This window comes from Gymnodraco acuticeps, unplaced genomic scaffold (assembly GCF_902827175.1).
Source record: "Gymnodraco acuticeps unplaced genomic scaffold, fGymAcu1.1, whole genome shotgun sequence".
Lineage (NCBI taxonomy): Eukaryota > Metazoa > Chordata > Actinopteri > Perciformes > Bathydraconidae > Gymnodraco > Gymnodraco acuticeps.
The window spans coordinates 435190-455828 of NW_022989974.1; the positions used below are offsets into that span (position 1 = coordinate 435190).

The 20639-nt window shown below is 41.1% G+C and overlaps 1 protein-coding gene across 9 annotated transcripts in view; it reads right to left on the reverse strand.

The window, feature by feature from the left end:
- The window catches only part of camta1a (calmodulin binding transcription activator 1a), a 289606-nt gene that overhangs the window by 232665 nt on the left and 36302 nt on the right, over positions 1 to 20639 (reverse strand). The window contains exon 1 of one of the 9 annotated variants that reach the window (XM_034211028.1): positions 3847 to 3906. The exons of the other annotated variants lie outside the window; for them this stretch is intronic. The gene's annotated coding sequence lies outside the window, so the exon portion shown is untranslated. Of the gene's footprint in view, positions 1 to 3846; positions 3907 to 20639 lie in introns of those variants that run through there. 9 annotated transcript variants of the gene reach the window in all.

Sequence of the window (20639 nt, forward strand, 5' to 3'; positions counted from 1 at the left end):
TTCATTTACAAAGCCATATCTGGACTCCGAGTCAGCGAGATAAGAGACTATATTTTCTTTTAAAGAATCTTTCAGTAAACATTAAAAGGAATATCTGCCATAGAAGAATTGCACCATTTCCCCCGTACACAGCTGAGACTGAGTATTACGGCTGAAATGCCAGAGCTCGACAGATAGCGGCGATAACAAAGATAGCAAATTTGGAAAATGAAAAATGGCACTTCTCTTCTACAAGGAGATACATCAGTGTTTATTAAATCAATGCCAGACAGAGGAATCTGAAGGTAAAATAATGAACCACTTATAAATGATCTTTGCTTCGCTGGGCCTTACCTGATCAGGGTGTTCAGGGACTACCAATGCGAGGCATATTAGGAGAGGTCTATTAATCCTAGTGCTTCTCATAGCTGACTATAAAACGTGTGAGTCCTCTGTGACTTGCTAGGCACATCCTTTTTAATTTTTTAACAGTAAAAAAAAGAAAGAAAAGTGAGACACACAGCTCATTGATTGGATGTGAAAGTTTGGGTTGTGTGTGTATTCCTGCTGTAACAGCGTGGATATTTCATCATGGTGCTCTGGGACACACATTAGGCAGCTCTGCTACCTTTCACGCGGCATCCATGGCAACTAGGGAGACCGCTCTCCCCGCAGAAATGTGCTTTTAATTGAGTGACATCTAATCAGGCGGTGAAATACAGCGGTAGAGTTAACAAAACAGGTCAACGAGGGCTACCAGCTGCAACCGCTGTCACAGCACAGCGACGGCGGTGTTGACCAACTCTTATTAAGTCTGACTTTAATGAACAAAATGACAGAGTTGGAGGTATTCCTCACAAGATCTGTGGGTAAATGTGTGATTGGATATGATGAGGCCTTCTTAAGACTACACCAGCTTGGGGAGGAGGCATGTCTTTGATGTGCAGAAATGACTGGAGCTGAGAGGTCTCGCAAGCTACGCCTTAGCACATATTAAACAGCCTGCAACGGAACATTTCCACCGTCATCTGTTTTTTCCTCCTCTTCTTTAGCTTGTTGCTTGGTGTGTGTGCTATTTTCTTCCCCAAACATGGCTTTAAATGAAATAGGATTTCTTCCTTATTATCAGATGTTGAATCAGTGCACAGGGGGACACCATCAACTTCGCTCCGCCTAAAATGGTCTGCGCTGACAGCACTCGGCAGTGACATACGTAGATAGAGGGGGCGAAGGCGTAGTAAATCTCCTGCCGGTGCTTTGGGGAATCATTGGAATTCATGATCTTTTCTCAGTATGCTAACAATAATCTTCTGCTCGCTCTGTCTCGCACATCACCAGGCATAGCAAACACTTGTCTTCACTGAGTCTCGGGGAGCATCAGCTTCTCCTCAACATGCAAATTTCAGGGCTGTGTCGCTCTTTGTATAACAACTATGTCTTCAACCTTTCCTAGTCAATACCTTTCATACAGCTGGAGGATAAATCCAGCGTTCATGAGTGGCATGCTTGACAGATACCCACATTCTCGTGGAGGATTTTAATTTGATAACCACCTGAGCTGCAAACAACAGGGAAATGGGTTTTTTCCCTTAGTGCTGTAGATTACAATAATTCCCTCAGACACATTTTAAGGCTCTCTAAATGTCTCTACTAAACAAATGCTTCACTATAAGAGCAACTCTGTCCTCACTACCAGAAAAAATGTACATTGTTTTTGTTAAGCAGGGTATAACAAATGTTTCCGCAGTAAATTCTGCTGGATGGATAAAATGCAACCCAAGACAAATGTGTCCGTGTTTGTACACTCTACTATCTGCAGTACTGCAAAGAGAGTTCTTCATTTGGAAGCTACTAAGGGTGTAGTATCAGCCTTGCTTCACTAGAAACTGCACTGTTGTCATATGCTTTTGCTCTGATACAAATATTTCCTAGAGGGCTTTTTGTTATTGCTGCCGTCGCACTGTTCAACGCATCTTTGACCGACCAGATCATCTGTTCCTTTAATAATGAAAAAGCTAAACTTTGTTAGTTGAGAGCTTTTGGCATATGCTCTAAATATGGATGTCATATGTTTTACCTGTTTTATTATATTTGATGTATCTTTTGTTTGTCTCTGTTTTACATTCTCAGACAAATGTCCCTTTGGGCACGATAAAGTTGAAGTTGAAGCTGAAGTTAACATTACGACAACAGATGGTTTTGATATAGTAAATTCTCACCACGTCCGCTAAAAGAGGTGCTGAATATGTTATGAGTACCAGTGAAGGCAAATCAAAATATAACCATACGCTCAGGTACATAAATGAATTACTGACGTTTTAAGTGCTCTTAAATCACCCTTTTTTGTTTCACACATTTACTGCATTTAGATGTAAGCCTTGAAACTTGAAGCTTGACAAATGTGATGAAGACATCCACAAAGGCCTGTTTTTGTTTATAATGTTGAAAGTAAAAAACTTAAACTGCATCTCCATTTTTTTGTTGTAAACGGGACAATAATAGGTTGACTGATTTGTGATTGCAATCACATTGCGAAATCTTTCTAATGCGGTGTCTTATCACACTCATGGTATTACAGAAGCGCTTCATCGGCCTCACCTCCAGCGTGAAGCTTTGATGGTGTCAAGTGGTAGACGACAACCAATTAAAAGCAAATCAGTCAAACAACTGGGGGTCAGATCTCAAGATGCTCCCAATCACTCATAATTTCCCGTTGTTATGCTGCAATATTCGCCGCTCCTGATTGGGGCTTGATAAGTAGGTGTGCATAATGGTCAGTACATCTGTATGTGGAATTGCATCTCATTAATAAAGAAACCTAGTCTACTGCACCACTCTTCATCTTGTTTCGGAATAAAGGAAAGTGGCCCCTCAGACTGTTTTACTTGAAACAAACAAGGGGCATAGGTAAGAAGAGGTGACGCACCTTTAATAATAACCGTGCCCGCAGCGCTGCACAGGGTGATAACTCTGCTTGTTTTAAGGCTAGAAGATGATAGGAATGGCATGCGTGGGGTCTGGCAGGACCAGTAGTGCTGATAGCGTTTCTGTGCACGTCCTCTTCTGTTAGTCATTACTGTGTGCAGACGAGGGGTGATGTTTACTCTGCTGAGACAAGCAAGTCTACTGCTCTGGGTTGCAACCTTGTGACTTCCTTCTCCCTCCTGCTGAAAGCTCTCCTAACGTCTGGCCCCGGCCCGCCACTCCACCGTCCGATCGCTGCCGATAAACGCTCTCCGTCCGCCTACCAGGACCGGGGTTTTTGGGGGATAAATCTGGCAGAAAAAATGGATTATGCATTTCTGAGCGTATTGTCTTCGTCGTGGGTGGTCCGTTGATATTTCAGGAAATAATAGCATAACGTACACAAGGAATGTAATACCCCCCCCCCCCCTCTGTCTTTAGTTTCCTTGTGTTGTCATTTTCCAAACATTACCTCCACCCACACACATAGGAGAAAAAAAGAACTGCAGAACGAAATGTATTACATAGGTAGGTGTACTCCTTGGTAATAGAAAGAAAAAGAAAGAACGTGGTTGGATGATTTATCATTTAAAGAGGATTAAAAGAAATGAGAGTATTTAAAAAGATGTTAGCAAACACAATTGACAAGTTGTTTGTGTTTTACTAATAGCTTCAGGACAGTGAAAGTAACAGAGCACAGAGAGAGAGACATGGGACACAAAGGAAGAGAATGCAACAGTGATAATGTAACATAAACAACAATAAGTCAAAGTTTGATAAATGAAAGAAGACAGAAACATGTTGAACAGAACAGTGGTGAAAGATAATGGCAATGATTATGATAGAAAATGGCAAAAGGGTCAAATCAATCATAATGCACCAAATAAAAAATGAAATGATTACCAAGCTTATGCAGGAGGTCAGGGGTCAGAGTTCAATATAAACACGGAAACCATTATGGCGTCTGCACGGATGTCTCTGGAAGAAATAAACAAGGAGTTGATGTAAGTACACTTCACTGTAAGTGCTGTTTAAGTCTTACATCTACTTGACAATATGTAGCACTCAAACATTAATGTGACACAATGCTGTAGTAAGCACTGATTCACAGCAGCGCACAAAGCTCAGTTTCCTTAAGTGGTGGTGGGCTATTTCAAGGTTTAGTGAATCACAGACAAACATATTCCAGCCCTTTAAAACAATACAAGGCATCTTTTTATCATCCCATAACAGCGTCGCAAGCATAAATTAAGCGTTTGCTCATTTCAAAACCTCTCAGCAAAATTAGGTAGACTAAGCAAGACACCAGTGCCTGAGCATCACTCACGCTTTATGTTTTGCTCTTTAATGCCCGCCCCTACGCCTACGCTCACACACAAAGCACACTGGAGGCTTACACACACTGTGTACAATAGTAGGACAAAGAGTGTGTTTGAGTTTTAGTCCAACCAAAAGAAATAATCCTATAGTAGCCTTAAACACAGGCTCCAGCACAGCAAAGACAACAAAGGCATTACTCTTTGCCAAATATCTTCAGTCGAAGCTGTGCAGTCAAAGCAGAACATATTCATCTATTTGAGTTTCACATTATAATGTATTGTTTGTGGGAAGTAGATAAGAAATACACCAAATACAATATATTCTTTAAAAAATTCAAATGTGCTGCTCTGGGGTGTTTTAGCACATTGCGTTTGTACAAAATCTTCAGTCTCTAAAAAGATTTATACAGTTTTCTTCTACAAAACTACTCATGAGATCCACGGGGTGAATGACACGGCATCTCTACATGTTTTTCACTTTCCTGGCACTTAGAAATAATGATATTGTCCACGCAGAGATAAATGCCAGTATGTGTATATAGTACAGAACAGCTTATTTGACAGTGGAGCCCATTAAAACATCTCATCTTTGGTATTATAAGCTGATGACTCATATATTTTTAATTGAAGCCCCAGATCATGTTCTTCTCAACTGTTAGAAGTTAAAAAGCTCACCGAGGAGCAGCTAAGGGGCCAGATGTCACATTTATCAGCACATATAATAAATGGTTTAACAAAGAAGAAACATGTTGCCCAGCCCAGCCTAGACATGAAATCCAAACACCATTAGATGTAAGACAACAATGCACATTAGGCCCTAAGGCCACATATCAGCTCGGAAACAAGGAGGGGAGCACCTTTCAAAACAACATCGGGGTTTATTAGTGTTTGGCACTTCAAGAACATCATGCACAAGCTCCCAAATAAATGCCTTTTGAGATTCTTCTGTAGTGCTATAAAAGGGGGAAGCCCAAGGGTTGGGGAGACACTTCAGGAGGCTTATGCATCTGTGTGTGATAAGTTCCACCACCTAAGACAAAGCACGCAGAGCAAATGTAACCTCATCATAATCTATGTGTCGCAAAGGCATGGACACACTCAACCAGAAAACAACAACAACTGCCGTATGGTATAGCCTACCGTTGTGACAGCGCCTAGCGTAAACCGTAGTCCTGCCAGTGCTCTCTCCACCCATCATTAATCGTCTGATCGTTGTGGAACAGAAACAGCACGGGTTTGAGACGTGACTTCTCATAGGTATTAGCCGCTAATTGCCGTCATCTAAACAAACACCACTTTCTGGAGAAAACAATCTATATTCATTATTTATTTATTGTTCCCCCTCTGCAGAATGCCTATTTCTTGGGAGCAAAAGATAAATGCTCATACTATAATTACAACTAATTGTGCAAATAATTGCAAAGTTCTAGTGCTACGTATAGCCACAATAAAACAAAAGCAATCTATGTAGCTTTTGGCTGTGAAATTGAAACAGTCCTATTCCTCCAGTATCTGTCTTCTGCTCATTCATTATCTAGCATGTGGATCTGCTCTCTGGTAAAAGCCAGATTCTGCAAAAGGGAGGGCAGGGAGACGGAAGGAGGCTGATGACAGGGATTCATGGATACTCTGAATGCAGACATGCTGTTCCACCGCCTCGCCTCTCCCAACAAAACATTTGAAAAGCCTCAAAGAAAGCCCAAAGCTCCAGAATACGTATTGTGATTATATTTAAGTCTTTTTTTTTTTTTAAAGGGGGGCGAAAAGGAACAAAACAAAACATCACCTGTAAATCGAAATAGCCTTTTGCAGACGGTTTTTGCACCTAATCCCTTTTCATTTCAGGTCAGTCAAATATTAGTGCTTTCTCACTGCTCTGATGGTCAAAGCACATTTCAAATATTCTGTGTGCCTCTCCAGCAGAGGGAAGACGAGTGGGGGGTAGAGGGGGGGAGAGAAGGGGCAGTGGGGAGCACAGGCAATCCCCCATCTATTACAGACGAACCAATCATCAAAGATACATTACAGTACACTTCACTGGGATATGCTAATTCCAAATTAGATGCAAGTCATCAAAAGATCAGCATTGCAATATTTTGCATCTCTAAATTGGAAATGTCTGCTTTCAGAGCAGGTTGTAATACCTATAGAGGGTGACAAAAAAAACATGAACACCATCCAGGCCAACAGCATGCACAAGACCCATTTCAATACAGAACAAATGTGATGCTTTGATAGTCCATGACATCCTAGATGAAAGTACAGGTAGTGATATCTTAGAGGTTTTAAGAGGAGTGATGCATTTTGCCCACTTTGTTTTACTTCATTTTGTGATTATGAAGCAACGTTCACTGCCATATTGTGTCATATTTATGTATCATTACTTATGAGTTAAGATGTCCATGGCTGCCTTCGTTTATTGTCCTAACATGGCATCCTCCGAAGAAATAGAGAACAATTATTGCTGATTGCGATGACACTATCTCCTTTTCAGTGTCATCCCTTGACTTAAGTATAGTGCCATGTTCTTTGTAAGGCCAGACAGGCATAACTGTTCCCCCTTTTGTCTATTTGTGTCAGTGAGCTCAGTGTAATCACTGTGCATAGCTGAGGCTCAATTTCTGCTGTTGACTTTTAGTTGTATAGGAGTCTTAATAGAGCTGCATTAGTTTGTCGCTTGTCTTTCTTTTCTAAAAGCAGTCATCCACAAGTTAAAGTGGTTTATTTCCCAAGGACATTTGGCTAAATAAAACTGTGCATTTTCACTGAGGTCTCTTGTGCCTGACTTGCTTGTGTTCCAGTTAAATTCAGCTTATAATTAGATTGTTGTGGTGGGATTGATTGTTGTACAGAAGGTATTGCTTCAACCATGCTTGAACATACCTATTACTGTAATATAAAATAGCCTGCCCTATTGTGAACCCTACAGGTTTAATTATGTGACATTACTTCCATCGTGTGCACAGCTCGTTTGGTTTACTTTCTGTAATATTTTCTTAAATGAGTTTGTCGTACAAACAGTACTATGTTTCCATAATCTATGTGCACCCACTTGAGAATAAACTCATTGTAAGAACATCTAAATGTAGTCGCTCAGCAAAAAAGCCTTTCCCAGTTCCTTTTGTTCTGTAAAATGCTGATTACAGATCAACAAACTGTTCTCTGCTTTGCAAAGTATCAAGCAGAAGTTATTATAGCTCATAATTAGAATCTAATTTCCCATTGAGATCATGAACACATCGATGACTCATATTGCGTTTGAATATGCTTGCTTGGTGATCTTTATTCGGAGCAGCACGGACATCATCAATGTGCCGTTGATTTGCAGAATAGAGCTATCAATACGCAGCGTTATTTATGTCCTTAGCACATCGGTTGCAACATCAGCAGCAGTGCAATCAAAAAAATGAACACATGGACAGAACGGTTGATTCTCTTCATAGACAAATCACTTTTTGAGGCAGACAGCTCAACTCTGCAGAGCATTCTCACAGAGTCCTCAGCTCGATGTACTCAGTCACCACGCACAGCCAAGAAGTGTCCCGAAACATAACCCCCTTAAAACCACAAATGGATTTTCTACTTTGTTTCCTGACAGACTTAAACTGTTTCCAGTCTTTATAGCAAGGCTAAGCTAATGGTCTCTAGGCTGTAGCTCCATATGTAGCGTAAGATATGAGTGGTATTGATTATCTCATCCAAATCAGTGCAAGAAAGCTAATAAGCATTTTCCCCAAAATGTCAAGCCCTTTAAAACTATTGTTGTTTTTTAGATACATCCAACAGGAATATAATTACGAATGTACAATATAAGATACAAATATATTGATGTCTGAAGCTGCCTGCTCTGATCAGTATGGATATGACTGTCTTCCATCTTTGTTTCCATTTGTTGTTGATTTGAGGAAGACGAGTGCCAAAGCGCCGTTTGTTTAAACAATAGAAACACAGACAGACAATTACCCAGTCCTGAGGGAGTCACAGACTAAAGATATCTGTAGTGATTTCAAGGCTGACTACCATATCATCATTACTTCACATTTGTCCATACAACAGAAATATCTATTTTGAACTCATGATACCTCCAAGGTTGATTTGTTTCTTAAGAAATATGAAAATGCCTCCTATTCAAATAGCATAGAATAGTTCCACTTGAAACCACAAAAGGTACTTCTTTGTTTTCTGTAAGACTTCAACTGTTTCCAGTCTGTATACTAAGCTAACTGTCTCCATGCTGTAGCTCCATATTTAGCACATAGATATGAGAGTGGTATTGATTTCTAATCCAGTGCAAGAAAGCTAATAAGCATATTTCTCAAAATGTCAAACTGTTCCTTTAAATCTTGAATATGTACTTGAATCTAAATATCAATATAATCAATAAAATATGTATCTTGTGAATGAACAAGATTTAATAAAAAGATATTGATCACAGAAAGCTACCTCCACTGATCAGTATGGATAACACTGTCTTCGTTCTTTGTTTCCATTTGTTGTTGCGAGGGAAACGAGTGCCAAAGCGCAGTTTGTTTAAACAATAGAAACACAGACAGACAATTACCTAGTCCTGAGGGAGTCACAGACTAAAGAGCTGGTCAATATTTCCGTGCAACATATGCATCAAAATGGCTGGGTCAGCTCCGGCATCGTGCAGCTCTCTCCTCCTCTCAGAGCCTCTTCTCCCGATCTCTGTCCAAGGGGAGCACAATTGTCGCTAATGTGTGAATGCGCTGATGAATTTACCCTTTGCGCTTGACACCTGAGATGTAAAAGCACGGCTTATGTTCAGAGGCAATGAGCGCTGCTTTGACAATGTCAATATTTCTCTCCAACATGCAGAGTACGCATAAAGACTAATGACAGACTGAGTATATCAGCAAAGGAGAGCACAACAGGGACAGAGGACGGACGGGAATTAATAGCTGGAGCAACAAACGACCTGACAGGACAACTGCAAACACACACATGGACAACAAGGGTGGACAACACACACACACATAGGCTGCGGAACATAATACACATTTTCGAAAACAAAACCACAGGGTAATGTTTCCCTCAAAAACACAAGATATACCCAGAGCTTGCATGTCACTAGTGTAACATGAAAAAGTGAAAGGAAGAAAAATGTTGTTTCAAAAGTGTGTCTATTAACAGTGTCTTGCTGTGGAATTGAACCCAGCCCTCCTCTGTGACTTTCACCCATGACGGCCTACTTTATTTAAGGCATTTGTAGTCAGGTAAACAGATTTTTATTTCTTCAGTTCTTTCAAAAGAAAAATCCCTTACTTACGCCTCATTTGATGCCCCCCTCGACACCCTCCACCCCCCTGTTCTCATACTCCCAAACCCCCACCCTCCAGCATAAGGCTTATCATCAAAGCACAACAAGGATATATTGTCAAGAATTCTTTTAGGTAGTCCTGATTGAAGAGGCTGACTTTTATTCTCTCAAGTACACCCCTTCCTCTTTTCCCTGCGCCATGGTACACAGGGGTACCATTATGGTGGCTGTGGACTTCATCCATTCATCATTCTTCTCACCTATGAAGCAAAACACACATATATCAACTACAGCTGCCCTCCCTCCTCCCTAAATCATGCTTTGCTCTGCTGTGTGTAAAGAAAACTGCCTCAGCTTTGGACATTAACACCCACCGAGCCAGTGGAGAGCGATGCAGGAAGAGGAGAGCTCAGTGGCTGCACTGCACAGTTTGCATTTAAGAAATGAAGAAAAAGCAATTAGAAAAAGCGATATTTGGGGATTTAATTATTTTTTGCAATAAAAAAGGATATCTATCTTATGAATTTAGTGTATAGCTGGGACAGAGTATTTCTTCTAAGTATGAAATAAAATGGTTATTAACCTGAGGTAAAAAGGATTCCACATGTTTTTCAGATATATAGTTCTGACTGCGGAGGTAAAGTCTCATTACCAACGCAAGCAATCCCCTCAATCCAGGAGGTTAATGATTGTGTTCAATGCAGATATTATCATAAGTGCGCATATCCAAAACAGCTTGCAGCTGGTGAAGCTCTGTTGTGTCTTTGCAGCTTTTCACTGTGTTTCAGCCCTAGGTGTGCTCGTGCTTTGACAGTTCGTAGGTGATATCAGGATTCATTATAGTAAATATGGGCTATTACAGCGAAAATGACATTCACTGAATGCCTGAAAACGCACTGCATAAATGAAACACTTCTCTCTGAGCCTTAAACAGTACAAAAATGATTTTTTTTAAATGGTGTATCATTCTTAGATGCCAGTATTAGCCTAGTTTCTTACAAATCTGACATGTTGGTATGATAGGTTGGCGCTAGCACAAACATGCCAATGATACGTTCACATTCAGCCTCTCTAAACTCGGGGAGAAAGTTGGGTTTCTATCGCAGTGATTACATCTTAAAAGTGTTTGGCAGCAGGATATCTGTGGGCCGACCACCATTTCAACATTACTGTACAGAATTATATTTATTTAAATAATTTGACCTTCAAGGTTGGTTTGTTTCTAAAGAAATATGTTGTTAAAATAGCATAGCATAGCACAAGGACATGTTCAATTTATCTGAAAAGGAGAGATACGTAGGCATCGGTCCAAGGCTACTTTGGATTTAACTTAGCTGGACACCTTGTCTTAGGAAATGGAGCATGACTGGTTTGCATACAGTATGTAGGAGAGTTAATTGTGGTGGGATTATTTGCCATTTATTCATTACACAAGCAATTTCTCTTGCATTATTCATCTTCCAACAGGATGCGGGGCATGTTTTAATCATACTGAATACAGATTGACAGTGCTGTGTCACCACTACTTTCCAAGTGAAAAGCAGAAAGCCAGCCCATCTTTATTCAGCGTTGCAAATGTTGAAACTTAAACAGATTAAAAAGTGTCCACGTCCAAATATCATTGGCATTTTAATGAAAAGGAGATGTTTACATGTTTTTGTTGCCTCTTTTTTGTGATGGGATTGCAAAATGCCAACAAAATGGGCGGCCTATCTTCTGAGGGATGTTAGATCGCTGTGTATGTAGCTGTGATACGTTCAGGCAGCACAGCAGGAGGGCTCTGTCCTTTTAAGCTGTAATCCTTTCCTCTCGAAGGAGGAGGAGAGGCTGAAGATCAGAAAGCAGAGAGAAGGTATCCTCTTCCAGACACAAACCCATGCCATGACGCTCCTCCTGTCCTGTACTGAAGCTGTCACTATTGGTGTCTGGGGCCATGAGGCAGGCAATTTTAGCGTTGTGGTGTGAATCGATACCCAATCACATCACGTTCCCCGGCAGCATATCAACCTGAAGAGGCCGTAGCACAATTTACAGCATATTGTTTTTGGCCCTGGGAGCAAACCGGCACTAGGAGCAATAGAAGCATCATGGCAGAGCAAGACAAGGCCTTGTCATGGCCACAGCCGCCTTATCTCTGGCCACAGAAGTACTCAAACTGAACGTTAGAGCCAAGGCGAGCTCACACAAAGTGCATGATGCAACTGCTGTCTGATTTCAACTGTGGAATCCAATATGGCAGCGTGCATTCATTTAATGCAGGAAATCCCAACTTAAAAAAAAGACGACTTTGATCTGTCTACCAGTAGGCCAAAGTCAAATATGATGAATATGATCATATTTTATTGTCAAATCAAGTCTGAAATGTTACTTGCATCAAAGCAGCTAACACATAGTTGGGGTAGAAATTCGTGATGACTTTTAAGAACATAGTTGGGGTCAGAGAAAGCATTGCTGGCTATCCCTATTATGTTACTATTATAGGCTGATTTGCAGAGTTTCTGACCTACAAAGGTATTATTTTAAAATGTTCCTATATAAAGCTCACACCACCATAACATATATCGATTTTTGGTCCAGTTACTCTGCAATTTGCTATAGTCTGCTACATCCACACGGAAAAAGTAAATACCCAATTGATGGCCCTGATGAAAGAGGTTGGTCTTGAGGAAAGGGGGTATTAACGCGGAATCTATCTGTGACAATTAAAGTTCTCCTGCTTGTGAACAAATGTGGTTTGGTTGCATTACATCCTTGTTGAACTATGAATTTGGTATAGAGACATTTGTGTTGCTAAGTGAAGAAACTATAACATCAGGATATTTACATATTGGCATTAAGTGAATCCTGAGTATAATAACAGGGATATGAGTGTGCCGGTGAGGAGGAACATCAGTACAGGTGTGATCTGAAGAATCAAACTCCAGGCGGTGTGACAGACTCATCATTTAGAATAAAAACATAATGTTTGTTTGTCTACAACTTGCATCTTGTTGTGCCAACAGGTGGTTTCCATACACACCTGCAATCATTACCTCTGCAGAGCGGGGGGGCCGCAGTGGAACACACTGCCACGCTGTGAACGTAGCGTGTTGCAGGGATTAGAGTGCCACTAGGTATTCTCTAGGAAGAAGAAAAAGCTAAGCTGGCATAGGCTAGACTACATGCTATAACTACAAACTAAACAACTCGTTTTTAGTGGAAGAAACCCTGGAGAGAGCTAGAGAGGAGGGATCCCTCTCCCAGGATGCACACACAGGAGTCATGTGTATAAATGACATTTACAACATTGATCGCCCACATGTTAAAAAAGATCATGTGTGTAGGAGCCAATTAACACTGTGGGTATAAAGGTAGGAACCAATGTTTGGGGTTAGAGGTTCCGCCAGAAGGCCATACTGTTTTTGACCACACACGGAGCACGCACACACACACACACACACACACACACACACACACACACCACACACACACACACACACACACACACACACACACACACACACACACACACACAGGCCGTTTCTCAGTCTCGAGGAAACTGGCTTCCAAGCCAATATTTCAAGGATGCTACGTCATCAAGTGGTGCAGCAGGACCGTTCCAATGTCCAGCATACTTGGAATTCCACCGAGGCCGCGTCCTTGGTTTGGGGGAAATTTCGAGGCTGCACATGGGTCGACTTCGCGTCCTTAAAATCCCCACAATGCTTTGCGCACGGACCAATTTCCCCAAATCTGTGGAGGAAAATGTAAGGCGGGGCCTCTCATATGACGCACACCTGCACACTTGCTAGCCTGTTCCACTCTTCGTTTTTCCGAATGCCAGGAAGGATTCTTGCCTAGCTTCTGAAGGAAGTGACTCGGAAGACATGTGCTACCAAGCAAGCGTACTCGCGATTGAGAAACACCCACACACACCCACATCCACACACACACACACGGAGCACACACACACACGGAGCACACACACAAGCACGGGATTACAAACATTTGCTAAAGGTATTGTGTGAACAGTAATATTATGTAAGGTGAATGAGAAAATGAAGCAAGTTAAATGGCAACTTTGTGTGCGTCAATTACGCCAAGATAGCGGACCCTCAGAGGCTTACCGCGTTGGCTTAGCCTCTATAATGTGTATATATAAAAGAATGAAGATGAAGATGGATCCAAGTGGATATCAGCAATCTTCCCCAGTTGACTGCACTTCATTCGTCATATAGAACAAATATATATACTATCTGGATATTGAATACCATTTACACTTAGCTCAAAAAACAAACAATGCCTTATATAATATGATTTGCAGGTCTGATGTAACTTTACAATGTTCCTCTATGATTCACACAGAGCAGGTGTTGAGGTCACTTCTCCCAGTGTTTGTACTTGAGTGGCCTACATGGATGTGGTCCACTGTTCTTTAGTGTTGTTCAATCTCAGGCACAACAGGAAACAGGGCCATTATGTGTCAAATTGAAAGACATATCACTTTTGTTTGAGTGATGCGGCTATTCCCCAGGGGGGATAAGCCTCTACTTCACTTTGAACAACAGTCGCTGATACAATACACTGTACCTGAGATGGTTGTTATGGCTACGAAATTCTCTTACAATTATGCTTTTATTCAAAGCAAAACCAACTGAAGCAAGTCAAGGGCAAATCTGCAAAAGCATTTACCTGAACAGCTCAGAGAAACATCGGTTAAAAGTACTTCGTAATATGGTAGAAGTGTTTGGTCTGAGATGTTTTATTTTAACAGCTGCTTATTAATTGGTCAGGTTATTGATTTATCAAATGTCCTCTCAGATTAATCCCAGTTGAGAGTGATCCAAAGACCCTTGGAAATCTTTCTTTCTTAATTGTATTTTGTAAAACATTTATTTAACCCCCTCCACTAACCCCCTCGCATGCCCATAACGCCCACTGTTGGTCTCCAGAGGATGCAGACAAATGTGTCCCCACCAAAGGAGTCAAGCAAGTTATTTATTTCACCTTCCAAACAAGAAAGGCAGGGATTACAAATGTGTATGTTGAGTCCATCTATCACCCTGGGATCCCAACCCACTTCACACAATGCCACAAGTAGGACTGACGTAAGCGACACAGACGTGATTGCACCTGCAAACACCACTAATTGTGTGGCATGTTGCTCTCTAATCAAGGGTGGTGGTGAGAGAGTGCTTTCATCCCCGTGTCCTTGGATACCTGACTTCAAAGTAGCAAAAGAGTAGTTGTTCAATTCACTACAACCCTTACTACACCTCGCTCTTCCCACGTTGGCAAAAAAGAACAAAGAACAAAAATATGTCAGGATTACATTAAAAGCGAGCGGTTACTTTGATTTCAACTGGAGGAGTGCAACAAAAGCTGAACCATGTAAGAGTGATGAAAATGCCTCTTTCCTGAAACAAAGACTTACTATGTCATAAACATTAGAGCATCCGACTCATAACAGCATCAAAAACAACGAGTAGAAAAGTTGGCAACAGAGAAGCAATGCATCCGTTTTGAAATTAAGTTAAAAAAAATAACATAATATTCAAAGTGGTCTGATTCATTGATTTTTGTACTATATTAATTATTCATTTTATTTTTAAGCATTTTCAATTTCAAGTCTATCAAAAGGGACAGCCCCCACACTGTATCCACACAAATGGTATTGAAATTACGTAAATGAAATGAGAAAATAGGTTTCATGTATCTTATTTACTGTTATCCTCTAATGAAGTCAGCAGGTGATCTTAGCAGGATGTGACATACATGTTCTGGGAATAACTGATAAGTGACTCAATTCTGACATTTACATTCATAGATAGCAACAGCTAATACCACTTATTAGAAGCTGCCAATCTTCCATTTTGAATTACGATCAATATATGATGTACACTAGTGCAGAGTGTATGTGACGGGCAAGGACAAATTGCTGGTGAATGCAACTAGTATTTCAGGGCTTCCAGAAGCGGCTCTCCCCTTTATCACCACTACACCGAACATCCTTCATTACAGATGTTCTCCACACAGTGTTCAAATAAAACATAGGAATGTGAGTTTTCATCATATCCATACACAGAGCATATGAATCACCAGTGCATCCCCTGCCAACCAGACCTCATCCATATTCCTGCCGGGTTATTGCACAGGGAGCCGGTGGTGATAAAGCCGGATCGATATGCAGAGCTGGTAAAAACACAGCGAGCACAACAGCATGACACAAAGGCCGAGACTAGAGAGGACAGCAGACTGAGGGAAAGACGCCTGGTAAGCCCAGTTTAAAAGCAACACCCACTGCGTATTAATAAGCCGAGCGGAGACATCTTCTTTTATAGTTAAAGGAAGCATAAAAGAAGGCAAATATCATTTTCATTTTCTAACATGTTTGCCCAATTTCTCAAACAGCTGTTCCAGAGGTTCAAATATTCATTTTCCAGAAAGCAATAAGGGTAAGTAAGCAAAGCTCAAATTCCAGAAGACGTTTGGGAAAATAAAGCAATAGTAGGTTATAACAGTAGCGCCTAAAGTACTGTATATTTCTTTTTGATGTCAGCACGGAGAAAGAACTGTGATGCAGTTCATAGGTGCTAAGACCTTTTGACTGCAAGAGTCAATCTGTACTCTAACTTGGGACACACTGTCGTAAAACCTTTTTGACAGGTAAACCTAGGAAGGCATCAAACATTTTCTCTCTTTGGCATATCTCAAACTGCCACAGAGAATTGAGTGACAACTGTATTTCTCATCTGTTACATAAATCAAGAAAATACTGTGAAAGTCAGCTCTACAAAACTAAGAAATTCCCTGCGCCTTCTAAGCTTCCAAGGATTTCTTTAACAAAGTTTCACACAGGAGCGAGAGAAAAAGTAATTTCTTTGACAGGCAGACATTATGTGATAGAGGAGACTTTTCACTGCATTAAAGAATGGGGTTCCAAACAACAAAGAGAAGGTAGCTGTTTAAAAGGCCAATTTTCCAGTCCACATTGTCATTGTCACACTCTTAACTCCAAAGGCAGACATGCACTCTGGCATCAAAGGCCATTGATTTTCTAATCAAGAGCAAATGATGATTAAGGCATATCTGCCCCCTTATCTTTCCGTTTAAAATCCTCCTTTCTGGATTCAATTTGACATTGGCTGTTTTGCCGCTGAGGGGATTCAGGACAGTCAAAGACAAAGACACCTTGTAGAGACAAGGGGCGGTGTTGTGAATGATTAAGGCTACAGGAACAGAACATGATCACCCTTCCTTCCTCTGCCTGGGTCAGCGAAAGGCTTGTATTGTTGTTATCCCATTTGCACACATGGAAGTCGACAACGCAGCTTTCCATACGACACATTTTAAACTGAATTTTTATTTTGATTGATAGGCTAACATGTAGTGCCAGTGGCAAGAAGCAAAGCTGTTCCTCATCCCTGACTGAAACAGCTTTACTCAAATGTAAACATGGAGCTAAGCTAGTTCACTTACTAGTGCTGTACCGCCTTCAACGTTAATACTCTCCTAAATTCCCGAGCTGGGTAGCAATAAACAATGTTAAAAAGGTTGGGCAATGAAACCCCATCTCTTTTACCTTGATAACATTAAGAAGTAATACCACAAAGCGGAGCAGACTCACCCTTAGGGTGCACATTCATTTCTTAGCAGACTTCAATTATCCCAACTTTCTCCCCTGGTCTGTCTTCCTATGTATATGTTTAGCCTTTGTGATGCACCTGCCTGAGGATGAGGGATTAACTCGCAGCCCTCTCTCTAAGCTTAGTTTGGACTTTCGGTTTAACCGTCCTTCAGGACCAGCCTGGAGCTCGGCTTAACAATGACACCCAAATCCCTCATCTCTCCTGCAGTCTCCCTTTCTCTCACCCTCCATTTCCTCGTGCCAACTCAGAACATTTCACTGGAGGGATAAGAATCAAAGACAGATGGACATCATCAGCCGCTGACCTTCAGGCAACGGCGATTCAACATGCAATGCAATGTGTTGTAAAAGTATAGTTGAACTAATGGATGGACACATAGTATAGACCAGGGCTCTCCAACACGAGCTACCGGTGCTTCTTGATTTTTCGGCCGCGGCTGGACAATAACGTTTTTTTATTTTAGAATGGTTTCTGTCACACGAATATCAAATTGGTCGGTGACGCAGAGATCAAGGAACAGACGTGACAGCGGCACAGCGACACCACACACGGAGCAGTCTGCTTTCTCCACCAACAGCAGTCCAGAACCAACAGCAGAATGACCCGCTCTGAATCAGGCCCTGTGGCTGCGGCTCAGAGACACACAGGGGAGGAGGGATTTGTGTTTTTTGAAAAACACTCGTTATCGTCATGTCAGGTTTTTGGTGGATTTAATCAAGTCTTGGATTGCAGAGTATGAATGTCCTCTTGCTATTTTCAGTTTATAAATACTTGTGTAGTTTGTGAAGGCAGGAGGAAAGCTTCCGCGATCACCGTCTCCTCTCCGTTCCTCCAAGCCCCGCCCCCTCCCTGAAAATAATGAGTGACAGGCTGATAGTGACCCGACTTTATTATTCACTTAATCACTGAGATATAATGAAGCTAACTTAATCTCATACATTCATGTGAGACAGAGAATGTAAGTGTGCACCCACATGCACTATTTGTATTAATGCTGTTGTAAATCCTCCTGTTGTCTGCTGTGTTCAGACTCAAGTCTTGTTTGTGATGACATTCAGTGTCTTTTTTTTAACAGAAGACAGTTTTTTGTTTTTTGTTAATGATGCCATTTTCTTAATGTCTTTCATTTTTTGTAAAGCACTTTCAATTGCCTTGTGTTGAAAAGTGCTATATAAATAAACTTGCCTTGCCTTGCCTTGAACAATTTCACACACAGATATAGGGAGGCTAGACCTATACAATTGATTTATTATGGTTTATAATTTAATGTCAAGACGAAGAAGAAGAAAAAGATGGCTGAACAATGTGTCAATCCTGTGGAGATGGAGATGGAGGTTATAAATCTCCAAAATCATGTTCAGCTTAAGTCTCAGCAAAACTCAGAACATTTCGGAGCCTTGTAGACCCAGAAAACTATAAGAACATCACCAAGCAGCACTGAACAAGTCTGCTTTATTTGGCTCTACAGACTTTTGTGAAGCAGCTTTTTCTGACATGAATGTCATGAAATCTAAATACAGAACAAGACTGACTGATTCATTTAAATAACTCTATTAGAGTGAACCTAAGTGGGTACACTCCAGCATACACCTCTATGGTGGACTCCATGCAGCGCCATTCATTTCACTAACTGTAAAAAAGAGTGAATGCACTTGTTTTACACATGTGCCATAAGATGCTTGTAAGGTGATTAAGGACATTGATGTGCATTTTCAGTGATGTACTTACTGTACTATGTGGGCCATAATAATATGTGAGACATTTTCCTTTTCTTGGACCTTGATGTGAAGTTAAGATGTTTGATAAGCTTTAGGTATAGCAATTTCACACGTGTACAAAAGTATAGCTTAATTCAACTGATGAGGGCTATGTGATCTTGGCCACTTTCATTTTTTCATGAAGAAAGGTTGGAGACCCCTGGTATAGACAGACGGAGAGAAAGATACACATTATAAAACATGCAGGTGTGAATATCCTTGATGAACAGGGGTCATTGTGTTACAGCTGTTTATGCTAATTACTCCAACTTAATGAGTTATTACTCCAAGTGTAATTCTCTCACATAACCAAATAAGAAGGACACTCATTTCCAGATTCATTATTCCACACTTCCAAATGTTCATCTGAGCCAAACAACTCTGCCTAATGGTAATCAGAGGGTCATTCGTGGTGGATTTCTCCCAGATGTACTCATCCAGGCTACTATTAGCTCTCTTCCCTCAGGCCTCCAATCCTGTGATGTCCCTTTACCTGAAGTGATTGAGAGCAGAGCGTTGTGACGAAGATGAGAGGATTGTGGGGCATCCTTTGTTGCGCAGCGAGAGCTGACTTGAGAGGAGAAAGAGAAACTAGCAGTCCGCCATAAAGTCTTATGCAGACAGATGGGACAACAGAGAGAATAGTTTTGTTCCCTACCTATTTGCCTCTCTTCTGGATGCCAACATATGCTCAATGAGTTTTTCTCTCAGCAGTTCCGACACACAGGAGGATCTGTTTTGCTATATGTGAATACTGAGACCAGGAACTGAGTTGTTACAACTGAGGCATACAAACACAGGTCACTCAATACAAATATTCTATGATTTATCAATCCTTATTAAAGCTTACTCACGGGTCAAGCTTGAATTTAACTGAAGTAAGATTATTCTAAATGTATCATCTGGCTGCTCATTTAGTTGTTTAGCTGGAGAAAGGCAGAGATATGTAGCTCTGTCATCCCCATCATCAGATTGTAGAACTATTACCAGTCCCCCATGATTACCTCTACCTGTCCTTATCAGCCGAACACTATGTACACATGTAACCTGCTATTTGCTGCAGCTAGATTTGTGTTTTCTTATGGAGAGGTTTCTGTAGATTTTAACCTTAATCCTATCAGCTAATGTGAAGGCACTGATCCACGCCTGACTTGAAGGTTATCTGTGCATGTTTCACACCCACAGGCATTCATTATGTACATAGCTGCTCCCCTGAGGCACCAGCCACCACAGGAGGTGTAGATGGGAAATCTACCTCCCAATCTGCCAGCTACATATCCATATCTATACTGCATGGCTCACTAACTTAGGGAGGATGCAGTGTCAGGATTATCATCCGTTCTCTGGAAACCTCATCATCATCGGCACAAGCAGCTGTGGCGGAGGCGGCATCAGGCAGCCCTGTTTTAAATCAAGGGTTCCCCCAAACACTGACGCCTTAAGGGAACCATTTTTGTAGAACAGAAACAAACCAGTAACAATACTAACACTTACAGCAGTCATTAAGGCTAGTCTATAGGGATAGCTACCTATAGGAAGGAGATGGTCCTCCCAGGATAACAAAAATAATCACTAGTTTCAGAAAATCACGATACATTTGTGAAAAAACTAATGAAAAAGCATCAAGCGGAATAGAAATGATAGTGTTGTAATGCTGTCGATGATATTTTCGAGACAAAAACATTGGACTGTAACAAAAGAGATATCTCTT